Genomic DNA, 14,625 nt, shown 5'->3' with positions numbered 1-14,625 from the left:
CCAGATGGGCTCCCTATAGAAATTTATTAAAAATATGGGGAGTGGGGGTCTGCCCACATCAATGTCAGAAGCTAACATCACTGTAATTCATAAGGAGGGGAAAGATCCACTAGAACATTCATCCTATCGCCCTATCTCTCTTCTCTGTACGGACGTGAAAATTTTAGCTAGAATTCTAGCAACCCGTCTAAATAGACACATACAAAATCTGATACACCCGGATCAGTTGGGGTTTATCCCCAATAGGTCAACCAGCGTTAATATTAGGCGAGTTTTCTTAAATATGCAGATTCCAACAGATGAGGAGGGTTCACTGGCTGTGTTAGCCCTGGACACAGCCAAGGCCTTCGACACCCTAGAATGGGATTATTTATGGAGAGTACTCAAGAGTTTTGGCTTTGGTCCTTTATTTATTAGGTGGGTGAAAATACTTTATATTGAACCACGCGCAAAGGTAAAGATCAATAATGAATACTCAAGCCTTTTCCGGCTTGAGAGAGGAACAAGGCAGGGATGTCCCCTGTCCCCTTTATTATTTGCCCTTGCAATTGAACCCCTGGCAATAAAGACTAGATCAATGACTGAGGTACAAGGATTTCGGAGACAGTTGCAGGAGGACAAAATATTGTTGTTTGCAGACAACGTCCTTTTTTTCCTAGGTGATGTCCAGTCCTCACTGAAAACTGTGATACAAATGGTCGGAGAGTTTGAACGGGCTTCTGGTCTGGTTGTCAATTGGGAAAAATCTGCCTTATTGCCGGTTGATCCTCTTGGCAACCAGACCTGTGTAGACATCCCCAAATTAAAAATAGTGGGAAAATTAAAGTATTTGGGCGTCTGGATTGACAGGGACTTAAACCAATACCTCAGGGACAACATAAGTCCATTGTTGCTTAAATGGAAGCAAAAAGGAGACACTTGGAGCCGTCTCCCTCTGTCAGTAGCCGGGCGCTGTAACCTAATAAAGATGATTTGGTTACCTCAGATTTTATATCGTTTCCACAACTCCCCAGTTTGGATAGACCATAAATGGTTTAAACGAATAGAATCTCTGTTTAGAGACTTGATATGGAAGAAGGGTCAGCCTAGGATCAGCTTACAAACTATGCAGTTACCATTAAAAGAGGGGGGAGTGGCAGTTCCACATCCCAGGACATATTTTCTTGCATCCCAGCTCCAACATTTAGGGGGTTGTGGAGATTATGAGGGTGGAAATCCCAATAGGGGTTTAATGTTAATGGGGTCAGCACATAACTCTCTACTTGAGGTCCTGGAGGCAGAATCATTCTTTCATAAGTGCCCAACGTTTAAATTGATTAAAAAAGTCTGGCAGACAGCGAAGCTTTTGCTGGGGTATAAGAGGATATCAGAATATGTTCCTTTATGGAACAACAATAAACTGCCAGAACTAAGTAATATAGAGAAATCAGTAGAATGGGAACGGCAGGGTATTAGACGTTTAGGACAGCTATACGACGGCAATACCTTGAAAGCTTTTTCAGATTTAAAACAAGAATTCAATATATCAAATAGTACTTTTTACAAGTACTTACAACTTAGGCACGCGATCCAGACCCAGTTCAGGTCACAAATAATCGAATGAATGAATATATACCAGTTTGGAAGCTAGAACAATAAGCGGAACAGGACTCTCTAAGAGTAAAGCTAAATGGGAAAGAGACCTAGGGGCAATAACAACAGAGGATTGGGATGAAATCCTGCAAAGAGGAAGGTTGGTCTCAATCTCTCCCTCACAGAAGGTATCCCACCTATTTTTGCTTCATAGGTTATACTACACTCCAGCAAAAATGTTTAGTCTTGGATGGAAACAAGATGATCATTGCCCTAGATGTGGAGCATCAGGGGATTTCATCCTCATGCTTTGGAGATGCCCCAAGCTATTCAAGTATTGGATAGAAGTAGTAGATAGTATAAATAAAATCTTTAACGCTACCCTGGAACCAACGGCTAAGATTTGCTTACTGGGAAGTGTGGAGAGGGGCAGAGCCCTGAAAGAAACTCTGGAGCCAGTTACACATTACACAGAAATGACAGGCACATCCCCCCCCCCCCCGCTGCTGCAGAGTTGGGTTGATACAGTTAATTTAGTAGTGGGAAATGAGAGAGTGATGTATACTCGACAGGGCAATTATGGGAAATTTATTAGAATGCAGAGGTCCCTGGCTAGATGAGGGGGGCTATCCCCCTTAAGGGGGGATTGAGACATATTGCTCTTTTTCCCCCTTTTTTTTTCTTCCTTTCTTTCTTCTTTTGAATTTTTTTTTCTTTTTTTTCGTACAATTAGTTGATATTAGTACACTTATATGGTGCAGGGATGGAGGGGGGGGGGGGGGGGGGTTGGGTTGCTGAGGAAATAGTACTGTTATTCAGTATAATTTAGAATATTGTAGCATTTATGTTGTGAAGAAAGTATTTCCCATACTTGCTTTTTTTTTTATACTGTAATTTCTGTTATTGTTATGTTTTTGGTGTAATATTATTATATAAATTAATAAAAAAATATTAAGTTAAAAAAAAAGAAAATAACTTTTAAATATGAGATCACTTTTTAATTCATGAGATCAGGAGAAATAATCCAAAAATCTGTTTGTGAGAACTCTGTGTGAATATGAGCAGCAAAACAACTTTGTTCTTCTAACATTATAAAGAAGACAACAATACACTGCATTTATAAACGATTACAGAATTTGCAGCGTGAGGAATGTGCTAGCTCCAGTACGAACACTAGTTTTACCAGACCAAGGGATTCCATCTTGTACTTGCTTCAGGGCATGTGTCGTTTTTGGTCCGTCGGAACAGCACACAGACTAACGGATTTCTCGATAGGAACTTGTTCCGACGGAAACATTTGAAACATGTTCTATTTCTAAAGTCAGTCTGATTTTTAGACAGCAAATGTCCGATGAAGCCCACACACGATCAAATTGTCCAATGGATTCATTCCATCTGACCTTTTGCTGGTGAAAAGTCTAGTCATGTGTACGCGGCATTAGAGTGTACCTAAACTTATCTTTAAATTAAGGGTTCTTAGCCTGGGTATTTGTAACTTTTGGGGGTATAGGAACCAAATGAAGGGGGCTTGATCTCAGAATAATACTTAAAAATGTGAAACAGGAGTCTCTGTGTTACTGGCCCTGAAATTAAAGTGGAGATTTGCCATTCATACATAAAAATATGATAAAAACCCTCTGTGTCCATTCCCCTAGGCCAGCAACACACGATTCTCACCTGCTCCTTTTGTCTCCCATCTGCTCTGCCAGTACAAGACCCAGACTGCCACAACGAGAAGATCCGATAATGGGCCAGAACGGAGGAGACACAGCTCGCACCAGGGGAAAGCAAGCATCTGTGTATGCGCCGACCCACAGGCCAGCCCCACCTCTGCACATAAACAGTTTGGCCGGGGAAAATCACAGGACCCCCATGTCCACCGCCCACACATGACCCAGTTCAGCCAATCACAGGGCACCCATCGCTGAGCTCTGACAGATGGGGGGCTCAGAGAGTGGTGGTCAAACTCAGAGCGCACTGTCAGTGTAAATAATTAAGATGCAACAGAGTGACATTGCGGATGGCAGGCACGGGATGTGCACCGCTAGATGTTGTGACTGGGGCCACCACCCCAGCTGCTCCACCCCCCACACTCTACGACACTGGAAACAGTGCATTGTACAACTAGCTTCAGTAGAGGCAGGAGCATTGCAAATTGGCTAGTAATGTGAGCATAATTGGGACAGGTGGTCCCCTTTTGAAATATGGGGGAGTGGTCTCTATAAGATTTTATAAGATAAGTTCACCTCTGAAACATGTTACATTTTCCACCCATTTTTAGCTTCTTCAGTGGCTGGGTGATCCAAGCCCTCTGTGTGACAGCAGTATGGGGAGAACCAGCGCAGCCATGCATCATTCATTCACAGAGTTCTTTGGATGAATGAACTACAGGTACCCATATTCTTTTTAGCTGTGGGCTTGTACTTCTCAATGAACTTCTACAGCCCTGTTGAGCACTGTGGTACTTCATTGATTCTTCCTGTCAGTTTGAAACTGCCTGCCTATGCTTATACTGACAGTTTGCAGGAGTCCTGCATTGGACCAGCGATCTGCTGATCGCTGGTGTAATGCTTTCTAGACTCCTATAAATTTTTTCTTTTTTTTTCTTTTAGGTGAATTTATCCTTTAAAGTGGGAGTAAATGTCCATGCATGAATTTGACCTATAGGTAAAGCATAGGCTTTACCTATGCAATAAAAGAAATGTGCACCCTTTAGGAGATACAGTATTTACTGTACATGCAGCCGGTGGCATCATGTCACATGCACTCTGAAGGAACAGCCACCCTGGCTGTTCCTTCAGAGTCCTGTGCCGTAAAGGCAGCTCCCACGCGCATATACACAGGAGTGACGTCATTGCGGCTCCGGCCACTCACACACCCGGAGTCTCTGAGCCCGGAATGAAGACCAGGTGAAAATAGAAGCCCTCTCAATGGTAACAGCTCACCGCTGGAAGGCTTCATTCTAAGGTCAGTTTCACATAATGTGCTAGCATGTGATGTATATTAGCACATTATAACTTTGCCTTGCAGGTTAAAAAAAAAAAAAAGTGCTGGCGGTTTACTACTGCTTTAATGCCATTTCAAAATGTTTTTTTTTTTTTAATTCGTAGCATTGATTAAAATAGTACATTGTGATCCTGCCACAGAGGTCCTTGTCTGGGCACTTCCTGGTATGGGGTGGCAACTAGGGTGCCCACGTGTCCCGGATTGCCCGGGATTGTCCCGCAATGGACATCTCTGTCCCTGGTCCCGGACACCTTCATTCCGGGACAATACAGTGTCCCGGAATGAAGTAGTGAACACAGCCAGTTCAGCCACCCTATTAACTTAATTTGCTGAACTGGTTGCTAGGGCTGGCCCCGCCTGGCGTCTAGTAACCAGTGACGTCAGCACAGTAAGGTCGGGAGCGACGCCTGCACCTAATGCTGCCCTGCTCTTTCCACCCACCTCGGCAATCAGCACTTCTTCCTTCTCCGGCATGCAGCAGGGAGTCAGAACAGTGTCTCCGGAGTCCCTGACCAGCCCACCTGCTGTGTGTCAGCCTGCCCCACTGCTGCTACTGATGGGGTGGCAGGCGGTGGGTCTGGTTACCAGTGATGACAGTGCCAGGAAGCAGGAGTGGCAGAGGCTGCCAGGCTAACCCCAGAGGAGCAAAATGTATCCAGACTTCAGTCCCGGAACTCCTCCTCCCTGCACTTCACCGCAAAGACTGAGAGCAGGTGGCACCGACAAGGAGCTGCAGTAAGCCACACAGGCAGGGGCAGTACAAGGGGGATGGAAGGGGCACCTGCCCTGGGTGGTTTTCCAATATGCAGTGAGGGGGGTGCATTGGGAGCTTCCATGGTTCTCCTGCCTTATTGACAGGAGTGACTGTTGTTCTCCCTCATTCTGGGCACTGTAACTATCCTCACTCTTATCTCTCAGTCTCTTATCTGTGCAGTTATAAATCTGTCTCCTGTAGCCTGTACCATGCCCACTGTGTGCTTCTACACTGCACATGGAGGAATGCCATCATAGCTGAGCTCTCCTGGAGTCCTGAGCAGTGAATGGTGATTACAGAGAACCGATCTTTTAGCATCAGCCGACAGAGACAAGAACAGCTGAAAGATCCATTCTCTGTAATCACTATTCACTGCCTAAGAGAGGGCTCTGAAATTCTGAACACCTCTGTGCTCCCCCTTCTCCCTCCAGTTATTGGATACTAAGTCCACTGTGGGGTCCTAACCCCCAGCTCCCAGAGGAGGACAGAACATCCCATGTTACACACTTGCTCCTCATCCAATCTCCCAATGTGAGCTACAGCCATGGTGCTTAAAGCGGAGGTCCACCCTAAAATGGACCTTCCGCTCATCGCAATCCTCCCCCCCCTCCGGCGCCACAATTGGCACCTTTCAGGGGGGAGGGGGGTGCAGTTACCTGGATAATCCAGGTAACTGCACCCACTTCCGGGATAGCTCTCTGCGGAAAGGGGCGTAGATTACGCCCCTTTCCGCAAGTGCCCGCCCCCTTCCGCAAGTGCCCCGCTGTCTGCTGGGAAACACACAGATCCCAGAGGCAGCGGGGACCGTCCTTATTGCGCAGCGCTACTCGCGCATGCGCAGTAGGGAACCGGGAAATGAAGCCGAAAGGCTCCATTTCCTGATTCCCATACCCAAGATGGCGGCGGCAGCACCCGAGTACCGATCTAGAGATCGGCTTCGGGTGCCGACATCGCGGGCGCGCTGGACAGGTAAGTGTCACTATTTTAAAAGTCAGCAGCTGCAGTATTTGTAGCTGCTGGCTTTAAAAAAAAAACGCGGAGTCCCGGCGGACTCCCGCTTTAAGGTAGAGGGCACACTAATGTAAAGGGGAAGGAGGGGGGCAAACTAATGTAAGGAGGGGGCGCTCTTATGTAAAGAGGGGGCACACTAATGTAAGAAGCAGGGCGCACTAATGTAAGGAGGGAGCACTCTTATGTAAGGAGAGGGCACACTAATGTAAGAAGCAGGGCACACTAATGTAAGGAGGGGGCGCTCTTATGTAAGGACGGGGCACACTAATGTAAGGAGGGGGCGCTCTTATGTAAGGACGGGGCACACTAATGTAAGGAGGGGGTGCTTTTATGTAAGAAGGGGGCACACTAATGTAAGGAGGGGGCACACTAATGCAAGGAGGGGGTGCTTTTATGTAAGAAGGGGGCACACTTATGTAAGGAGGGGGCACACTAATGCAAGGAGGGGGTGCTTTTATGTAAGAAGGGGGCACACTAATGTAAGGGGGGGCACACTAATGCAAAGAGGGGGTGCTTTTATGTAAGAAGGGGGCACACTAATGTAAGGAGGGGGCACACTAATGCAAGGAGGGGGTGCTTTTATGTAAGAAGGAGGCACACTAATGTAAGGAGGGGGCACACTAATGTAAGCAGGGGGCGCTCTTATGTAAGGACGGGGCACACTAATGCAAGGAGGGGGTGCTTTTATGTAAGAAGGGGGCACACTAATGTAAGGAGGGGGCACACTAATGCAAGGAGGGGGTGCTTTTATGTAAGAAGGGGGCACACTAATGTAAGGAGGGGGCACACTAATGTAAGCAGGGGGCGCTCTTATGTAAGGACGGGGCACACTAATGTAAGGAGGGGGTGCTTTTATGTAAGAAGGGGGCACACTAATGTAAGGAGGGGGCGCTCTTATGTAAGGAGGGGGCGCTCTTATGTAAGGAGGGGGCACTCTTATGTAAGGAGGGGGCGCTCTTATGTAAGGAGGGGCACTTTTATGTAAGGAGGGGGTGCTTTTATGTAAGAAAGAGGCACACTAATGTAAGAAGCGGGGCACACTAATGTAAGGAGGGGGCGCTCTTATGTAAGAAAGGGGGCACACTAATGTAAGGTGGGGGTGCTTTTATGTAAGGAGGGGGCACACTAATGTAAGAAGCGGGGCACACTAATGTGCCCCCTTACATCCTCCAGAGAGTCCCCTTACAACCCTGGGAGTGCCACTTAGTACAGTAGTACTAAGGGGGCACCCTGGAGGAGGATGTAAGGGGGGGATAGACCTGCTGTACTCCCTGCGGTAGTCCCTATGAAAAGTGATCTTAGCACCCACTTATGATCTTGCACACAGTCCCACTGATTTAATAATATGCCACTGCCCCAGCCTCAAAAATTGGCCAAAAAAAAAAAAGTATCAAAAATGATCTTTTTTTGGGGGGGGGGGGCTGGTTGTCCCTGAATGGAAGTCTGGAAATGTGGTCACCCTAGTGGCAACTATCCCCTAATTGTGCTCTTTGTAGAGACTGCCAGTGGCTGTGATTATACCTGCCGCAAGCATGGTTCACTGTTCTCACTTTCAGCTAAAGAACAGTATTTTATGAAACAAATATATGATGTGCCTTAATATTTATTCATCAACTGGAATCAAGCAGAGTCTGTAAAGCATGCAAAGTTTTTTTTCATTTTATAGTTACTATGTCAATATAGAACTGATTCAGACAGATTCAGTCTACATGCTAGAAAGGGCAGCTCAGCTATTTGAAGATCCATTTCCAATAATTAAAGCGTTAATAAGATTATTAGGAGAGATATAAAAAGGCGTGTGTGTGTCTGGGGGGGGGGGGGGGGTAACTTCCTGTTATCATATTTTAGCTTCTGTTTGTAATGATATTTGGACTGCAGGGAAAGAGAATAAAAAGAGATCGAGCATTACAAGTCCACCCCTTTACCAACATCACCCTCAGCACTTCCAGGAATACAGAGAGTGAGGGAGGGCTGAGAGGGGACCTAAGAGGGAGGGAATATAACAGACAGCAGCCAAACAAATACTCGCAGCTGCCGACAAGCCACGCCCCTTACCAATAGTCGGCTTGAAAAATAGAAAAAAAACGCATACACTATGAAAAACATCCCCTCCCCCTTCAAAAAGTGCAGCTTTGAAAGTGGTAAAGTGGGATCTGACTTCCAATGGGAACGTTGCTTAGAATGCAGAACCAATGCGACTTTTGCAAGAGAGAACATAGTATTGCAAACGGTTTAATTATTTGCATTTCCTTACAAGAATCGAGCACTTTATGAGTAAATCCAATAGGAGCACAGATTTCTTAAACCACCTTCTACGTGTGTAAATATCTATCAACATATTATTTACCAAGATGCATCGTGTTATGTGTAATTTCTCAGGACAGTTTTGACGGTTGGACGAAGATAGAAGCTGGTGAGCGTTTAGTGAGCAGTATAGGTAAGTTGGATCTGATCTGTGTTTGCATTACGGTTTTGTTTTTGTTCAGTATTACACAGTCCTCACCCCCCTCCCCTCCCCCTCGCCTTATGAGATAGCATACTAATGATATTCCATGGTTTTCTGAGCATTGAAATGGGGAGATCTACTTAATTTTTTTTGTTGCGAGGTCCATTATACATCTTGTGCGCTCTGCATAATTTACAGTATATCAGCTGATACTCATGCGGTAATTACAATTTATCTTGAGGTCAGGCTTTCAAAACCGCGCTTCATTTTTGTCTGTTATTGAATATTTACTATGCAACCGGTGCCTACATTGAACCAATTTAGAAAGACAAAGGGTAAACGTCCCAGAAACCCTACCCCACTGTATATACGAGCTCTAAAGCGATGAAAAGTTGATATGTGTTCGCTGTGGTTCCTGGACAAAAATGCTGTTTTCAGTCGTACCCTGGCCCGAACCTTCCATAACTTATCTGCCCCTCGTTATCTTTTTCTTATATGCAAAGCATGCAGCTGAGATACAGATCGTTTTGTTACCTGTAAAATCTATGGATGGAAGTAGTTTTTTGTACTTTATGATAATTTGACCTGCAATTAGATCTCACATGAAAGCTTTTAAGATCCCACACACAAGACTACTAAATGTTAACTTTTATAAAGTGAATTCAACCTTTAAAATAGAAGTGTTGTTGTTTTTTTTTTTTTTTTTTTTTTTAGAAGTACAATATTAAACAGAGTACATTTTGCATCATTGTGCACACATAAACAGTTTTCTGTGGCAAATTATGTTTTGCAGATTTAACGACACTTGCCTTTGTTGAATTCATGCAAAATACATTTGTATAATTTATGGAAACTAGAACAAAGTAAAGACAGAGCTGTTGCCTAGGACAACTTATGAGGAATCTTTTATTTCTCCAACTTCTCTGGGAATATCAATCAATTATGATAGGCTGCAAATTGCAACGTGTAAGGTATTGCCCTTGTAACAAACAGCCAAACAGTTGAGTATTTATTATGTGACAGTTTTTTTTTTTTTACACTAAAGCTGGCCATGGATGGAGCAAATTTTGGCCAGTTCAGCAGTGAATGGCCAAGATTCAATTCACATATGGGTAGGCTGGTTGTACTGAAGTTCAGTACAACCAGCCAGTCGGATTTTGGAATGCGATCTCTGCCAGTGGCTAAAGCTGATAGCAGTATTTGTTTTGTTCTCCTGGTCAAGAACCTTCCTCTCCCCCTCCCTCACTGGCAGAACACAATAGCACTGTGGGAAGCATTCCCCTATGTTGATGGGTGAATCTAGCGATTTTTATTCCCTGCAACCCATGATTGCAGGAAAGAAAATCAAATCATATATGACCACCTGCCAAAGGGTTGTTTCAAACATGGGGCAGGGCAGGGTTGTAAAAATAGAAGGTTTTTCCGTGGTTTTATTACCCCCCTTATTCTATATATACCTCCTGTTGTGCTCTGTGGGCAGTTACAACCACCCTGCAACAGCCTGCAATGCATGTAGTTGCGGGTCGGTGGTTCAGGATTTTTAGGGTTATAATAGGCAGTGAGGAGGTAACATATTGCTTTCCAATAGCCTTTGAACCAGCCTCTGAAAAGCCATCCATCGAAGACCAGTGTCATCTGAGTGGTTGCAATGGATTACAGTGTTCTATGTGGCATTGCTAAGGATAAAGTATGTGCTATTTTGTTAATTGACAGGTAGTTATGCTGAAATAAATGGGCAGCATATTCGCAATGAATGTTAATGGGCAGCATAGTATGCATTAATGTGCATGTGTTAATGCACCACAGTAGTGTAAATCCAGCCTTGCAGTAGATTTTCAAACACTCCAAAGCCATTTATTCTTAACCTTATCTTTCCTTAATAATATTATACCTAATCAGAGTTTTGCTTTCATGGCACAGTTTTTCTTTTCCATTGAGGATAATGCCTAGGTCAGTGATGGCGAACCTTGGCACCCCAGATGTTTTGGAACTACATTTCCCATGATGTTAATGCTCTCTGCTGTGTAGAAGAGCATCATGGGAAATGTAGTTCCAAAACATCTGGGGTGCCAAGGTTCGCCATCACTGGCCTAGGTCATAATTTCATTTTTCCACTGAGGGTTTCTGCCTCCAGTAGTGAGTCCTTTTCCTCCTTCTGTTTGCCCTCTCTTTCCTTCTATTGCCAATTCTATTGTCCCTACTGTCATGCTGCCCTCCCTGGCCCAGCAAGTCCCCAAGCATGCCATCCAAAAGCAGTTCACATCCTACAAAGACAATATCTCCTAGGCACTGTCCTATTATTTTAATTTTCATACTGTTGTACATATTACCTCATCACCTCCTCATGCAGATCTCTCCTGGCAGTTTAACAACCCTGGGCACCTCACCTCTGCAATCCCTGACCGCTCTTTTGACACTTCAGCTGCCTTCTAGCAAATACACACCTTTACTGCTACTGCACTATAATAACCTCTCGATCCCAACCCCCCCCCCCCCCCCACAACCGCACACACATGTACCCTTTATAAGTTGAGCAGATCCCAACACATAAAGATTTGCCAAACTGAAACATACTCAGTGCTGATTCTGGTTTCCAGCTTCTTTATATCAGTAAACGAGTCAACCCTGCTGCTGTGGTAGACCTACTGCGTGGGAGCCTAACCCTAACCTGAGCTAATACCCTTTGCACTCCTCTTCTGTACATGCTGCCTGCCATCATACCTCTCACACTCCTCTCCTGCACATAGTGCCTGCTGTAATACTGTCTGCACTATAATCCCACACATATTGCCCATGTCTTACCTTGCACTCTCCTCTGTTGCACATATTACCCCATGTCAAATCTCCCACACATCTCTCTTCTGCACATAATGCTGACTGCCATACAGCCCATAGTTGCCAACATTGTAAAAAAAATTATAGGGACACCTTTATGTCTGTAGGCAGAGTCTTATTTTAATTAGGGGCGGGGCATGCATTTGTAGGTGTGGCATAGGTGTGATAAATAATGGGCGTGGTTTAAAATACATATTAAGCATGGCTTAAATGGGTGTGGTTAGAGTCCAAGATGAAAGAGGGATGGAGCGAAAAAGAGAGGGAGAGAGAAAGAAAGAGATGGGGAAGGAGAGAGAAAAAGAGATAGGGAGAGAAGGAGAGAAAGAAAGAAGGAAAAAAGTCAAGAAAGAAAGGGAGGGAGGCCAAATTGTGATGGTTGGCAACTACGCAGTGTACGGAGGCCAGCAGGTTGTAGGGCAGTGTACGGAGGTCGGCATGTTGCGGGGAAGTGTAGGGAGGTCAGCAGGTTGCAGGGCAGTGTACGGAAGTCAGCAGTTTTAGGAAAGTGTACGGAGGTCAGCAGGTTGCAGGGCAGTGTACGGAGGTCAGCTGGTTCAAGGGCAGTGTACGGAGGTCAGCGGGTTCCAGGGCAGTGTACGGAGGTCAGCGGGTTCCAGGGTAGTGTACGGAGGTCAGCGGGTTGCAGGGCAGTGTACGGAATTCAGCAGTTTTAGGAAAGTGTACGGAGGTCAGCAGGTTGCAGGGCAGTGTACGGAGGTCAGCAGGTTGCAGGGCAGTGTACGGAGGTCAGCTGGTTCAAGGGTAGTGTACGGAGGTCAGCGGGTTCCAGGGCAGTGTACGGAGGTCAGCGGGTTGCAGGGCAGTGTACGGAGGTCTGCAGGTTGCAGGTATCAGGGCTGGCTTAGCCCTTCCTTCTCAGGGCTGGCTGCTCAGCTGTCGGCTAAATGCCGGCTCTCATCTCTCTCCACAGTTACCCAGCTGTTCTTGATCCTGCTCGTCTAACCTGCCTACTTAAAGCTGTCCAGCTCACTTAATCTCTGTCTTCTCCCTGGTCACATCACAAGAAACCATCTCCTGCGTTCCTGGTTTAACCACTTAACAACCGCCCATTGCCGATTAACGGCTTCAGGGCGGTTGTTTAACTCTGAGAGGCCGTTAATTAACGGCCTCCCAGAATTCTGCTCTCGCGCGCCCCCTGGGTCGCGCACACGAGAGCATCCGTGACCGCTGGGTCCAGTGGACCCGGCGCATCACGAATCATGGTAAACGGCCGCTCATCGCAGCCGTTTACCATGTGATCGCTCCGTCAAATGACGGAGTGATCACTTGTAAACAAGCACATAACATGACGCCGGTTCCTCCCTCCCCCTCTCTGTACCGATCAGTACAGCGGAGGGGGAAGAGATCGGTGTCAGCAGCGATGTGGGCTGCATCTGCAGTGCCCACATCGCTGCTCACCGAAAATTAACCCCTCAATTCCCTGCCAACACTCTGCAATACCCTGCAATACTCTGCAATGCCCTGCAACACTCTGCAATGCCCTGCAACACTCCGCAATGCCCTGCAACACTCTGCAATGCCCTGCAACACTCCGCAATACCTTGCAACACTCCGCAATACCCTGCAACACTCCGCAATGCCCTGCAACACTCTGCAATACCCTGCAACACTCTGCAACACCTTGCAACACTCCGCAATACCCTGCAATACTCTGCAACACTCTGCAATACTCTGCAATACTCTGCAACACTCTGCAACACTCTGCAATACTCTGCAATACTCTGCAACACCCTGCAACACCCTGCAACACTCTGCAACACTCTGCAACACTCTGCAACACTCCGCAATACCCTGCAATACCCTGCAACACTCCGCAATACCCTGCAACACTCCGCAATGCCCTGCAACACTCCGCAATGCCCTGCAACACTCCGCAATACCCTGCAACACTCTGCAATACCCTGCAACACTCTGCAATACCCTGCAACACTCTGCAACACCCTGCAACACTCTGCAATACCCTGCAACACTCTGCAACGCCTTGCAACACTCCGCAATACCCTGCAATACTCTGCAACACTCTGCAATACTCTGCAACACTCCGCAACACTCCGCAACACTCTGCAATACTCTGCAATACTCTGCAACACTCTGCAACACCCTGCAACACTCTGCAACACCCTGCAACACTCTGCAATACCCTGCAATACCCTGCAACACTCCGCAATACCCTGCAACACTCCGCAATGCCCTGCAACACTCCGCAATGCCCTGCAACACTCCGCAATACCCTGCAACACTCTGCAATACTCTGCAACACTCTGCAACGCCTTGCAACACTCCGCAATACCCTGCAATACTCTGCAACACTCTGCAATACTCTGCAATACTCTGCAACACTCTGCAACACTCTGCAATACTCTGCAATACTCTGCAACACCCTGCAACACCCTGCAACACTCTGCAATACCCTGCAACACTCTGCAATACCCTGCAACACTCTGCAACACTCCGCAATACCCTGCAATACCCTGCAATACTCTGCAACACTCTGCAACACCCGCCAATACCCTGCAACACTCTGCAATGCTCTGCAACACCCGCCAATACCCTGCAACACTCTGCAATGCTCTGCAACACCCGCCAATACCCTGCAACACTCTGCAATGCTCTGCAACACCCGCCAATACCCTGCAATGCTCTGCAACGCAATACTCTGCAACGCCATACTCTGAGATACCCAGCCATACTCTGAGATACCCAGCCATAGTCGGTGATACCCTGCAATACCCAGCCATAGACACCCCCCCCCCTCCCGCCGCCCTCCGCCCTCCGGTGCTTCTATCGAATCGCTAATACGATCAAAGCCAGAATCTTTTTTTTTTTTTTCAGGCTTCCCAGCTTAGAGGTGAGATGTGGGGTCTTATTGACCCCACATCTCACTGTAAAGAGGACCTGTCATGCCATATTCCTATTACAGGGGATGTTTACATTCCTTGTAATAGGAATAAAAGTGATCAAAAAAATTATTTTTGGGGAA

General features: G+C 46.4%; 1 protein-coding gene across 3 annotated transcripts in view; it reads left to right on the top strand.

Moving 5' to 3' along the window:
* The first annotated feature begins 8,479 nt into the window (after nt 1-8,479).
* SOCS3 (suppressor of cytokine signaling 3) overlaps nt 8,480-14,625 on the top strand; it is a 482,856-nt gene continuing 476,710 nt past the window's right edge. For all 3 annotated transcript variants that reach the window (XR_013270044.1, XM_077467168.1, XM_077467167.1), the window contains exon 1: nt 8,480-8,780. The gene's annotated coding sequence lies outside the window, so the exon portion shown is untranslated. The remainder of the gene's footprint in view (nt 8,781-14,625) is intronic.

This window comes from Lithobates pipiens, unplaced genomic scaffold (assembly GCF_037356315.1).
Source record: "Lithobates pipiens isolate NorthernLeopardFrog02 unplaced genomic scaffold, aLitPip1_a1.2 Scaffold_48, whole genome shotgun sequence".
NCBI classification, from domain to species: Eukaryota; Metazoa; Chordata; class Amphibia; order Anura; family Ranidae; genus Lithobates; species Lithobates pipiens.
The sequence above is the reverse complement of the archived record's forward strand: the minus strand, read 5'-3'. Positions and strand labels throughout refer to the sequence as shown.